The sequence below is a fragment of the Glandiceps talaboti genome, chromosome 5 (assembly GCF_964340395.1).
Source record: "Glandiceps talaboti chromosome 5, keGlaTala1.1, whole genome shotgun sequence".
Taxonomy (NCBI): Eukaryota; Metazoa; Hemichordata; class Enteropneusta; family Spengelidae; genus Glandiceps; species Glandiceps talaboti.
Genome location: NC_135553.1, coordinates 4,510,764 through 4,513,733, shown reverse-complemented (window position 1 = coordinate 4,513,733; position 2,970 = coordinate 4,510,764).

Below are 2,970 nucleotides of genomic sequence, written 5' to 3'. Positions count from 1 at the left end.
TTTTTGTCTGTGTGTTTTATTTGGTGGTATGACTGTGAGAAATCTGGTTATGTTATGGTTGACGTGTATTTACTGATACAGTTATGTTGTTACACTTTGGCCTGCTAATATGACTTGAGTGTAGCTTCAAGCCCAACAAAATGGAAAGATCTAAAGTGCATTGAAATGAAGTATAATCTAAGGCTAATATGAGTAATAGAATTTTAACCAGTACACACAATGTACATTGATAAGCTGAGAGCTTTTGACTGCAAACAGTTGTGTTGTATTGGTTAAACTTTTAGTACTTGTGAGTCTACCACTACAGTTGAATTTCCACAAGTGTAAGGCTAACTTTATGGAAAAAGAAACGTTTGCAAGTGTATACTACTAAGGAAATCAGGCTATAGGCAAACTGAGCCAGTCAGTGACTTTTAAATTACCATATGCGTACCATACGTACCATATTTTGTTTGTAAAACCCTCAAAAAAACATGTAATTGTAAGGGTAGATACCATATCACTTATGTTTCAGAATTTAGACTGACTAAAAGTTTATCAATCAATGAAGATTACAATGGGGCCAGACATTTTGTATTTATTTATGTAGGTAATATAGTAAGATATTATGTCATGCCATTTCACCCTCATCAGCCATATCTTCACAGTGGTGGCAGGTAGGGTGGTATATTATGACACATTGTCTGCATTCAACTAAGTACAAACACTGCAACTAGTGACAGCAGTATGATATATCTCACATATATTCATGAATCACTGTACAGGAGGGTCATCAGAATGTGTCACTTTTCATCCCAGATTTAATTAATTGACAGCTAACCATGCAGTGACCAGCAGTACAAGGTCCTCAAGGTGTTTATCTAAACACAGAGTAAATTGGTCTCAGAGTGAAGTCTGACTTGGCTTTAAAGAGACACAAGCCGAGTTTACACATGTTTGGGCGTAGGTTATTATGTATATCTGTAAGTTACTTGCAGTATTGTACTTACTAAAGAACACTCTGCCATCACTTGCAATTAACTGAACTCAAACCTGGTATCAAGATATAATAGATAAATGATCTGATGATGTAATTTATCATAAGAATCAACAATTTTCAGGAAATCTACTCTAATCAGCTGTTTTAGCAGTGCCAGAAGACAATTGCAATGTAATACAAAGCATGCATCGACATTAAAATCAATTTAAAATGCACATTATAATTGAGGTTATTACGTAAACATTTTCACTAAAGTAAAAAGCTTATAACCTCAGCTTGTGCCACTTTAATATTTGCTTGAAACATTTGATAGATTATGTTGAGATTAGAAAGAGGACAATACCAGTATAACTTGTACCATGGAAGTACACATGAAGTTGGGGTTATAGTTCCATGCTTGTACATATCTCTGTAATTAAAGGAAGTCATGTGGTCATTGAGGCTTGGCATTGTTTCAAATGATTGCATTTTCATGAGTAACCATCACTCAAAACAAAGACTTTCTTTCAATAGTATTGTCATTCAAACCATTGTCAGACCTATGCATGTCAAATGTTGGTCAATAGAGGGGGCTATTTACTGGCAAAATCTCATCTGACTCGATGCTCAGTGACATGACTGACTGTATTAACATCGTCTTTCCCTGACAACAATTTGATACGCCACCATCTTGAATACATGACTCAGGAATGTAGACCTGTAACACACTTGCCCCTGATATTCAAATTGGACAGGATGATATTTGATTGTGCCACCTACATGTTCTACCACAAAATGTACTTATAGATTGAACAGCACCCTTCAGGTTCAGGTTTGTACCACTGTGCACCAGCTCTGTAAGTGGGAGAGCGCCCTCAACATTTCTGGCACTGTATGAAAGAGTAATGTAATGACACATATGATAAACCTGTGACGAACCGATAAAAACCTGTTGGTCAGTATACCAGATTTAAACTGAATGCCTCCCATATGATCAGAACATAGACCCTCCACAGGTCTATGATGTGTGGAGGGTCTATGGGCAAAACCATATTTTTAGTCTTATACACATTGTTTGAATGCAAAATTCTGAGCTACAGGTATAATACACATGATGTACCCATAATTGGAAAATTAATTATATGAAACTATGTGAAATTTGGAGCTTGCATTGTTAACATTGCCCAACTGTCATCGAAAAGTAATTCAAGAAGCAACTTGTTACAAGTTGCAGAAAAACCGAAATGTCTGATTCTTTGCAAAGCACCTGGTGACGTCGCAAGGCCCTGCGATTATGTTTGTACATGAGGGCAATTCATCACATGCAACAAATTAATTGCTTAGTACTTATATATCTATTTCATATGTAGTTGACTTATTGAACCATATCATGAGTACAGCCACACAACTACAAATACATTTTGTCGCCTTGGTGAATCAATACTGTTCATGGTGTACAATATTACAAGTCAATTATATCTAAAGTTTCAAAAAATGTTCTAGAGTAGAATAGAGTAGAGTAGAGTAGAGTAGAATAGAGTAGAGTAGAGTAGAGTAGAGTAGAGTAGAGTAGAGAAGAGTAGAGTAGTAGAGTAGCACAATTTTGGAACTATTGAAGTTTTCAGTCAATGACTTGCATGAAAAGTCAACCTACCATTACTGAGACTTTTGCATGGTTGAATTTATATTGGTTAACTGACTTCATAACATCAAGACATACACAGTAGTTTTTTTTCTTGTGAAAAAAGAGTGACACAAGACTTTATAACTCCATGGCAAAGCAGCTGATCTTTATTGAGCATATTTGTATGATCAGACATAACATAATAATAACAGTAATAAAAACGAAGGAACAGTATTTACACTTGGCAAAAATAATGTTTCCTTTTTTTTAAGGAAACAAAAACTACAACTAAATATATGAATACACTTGACAAGTATGAAATGATTCCTCTTCCCTTTTCCAAAACTCCATGGTCAAAACTTACCATAGCTCTTGTCTCCTAAATTTA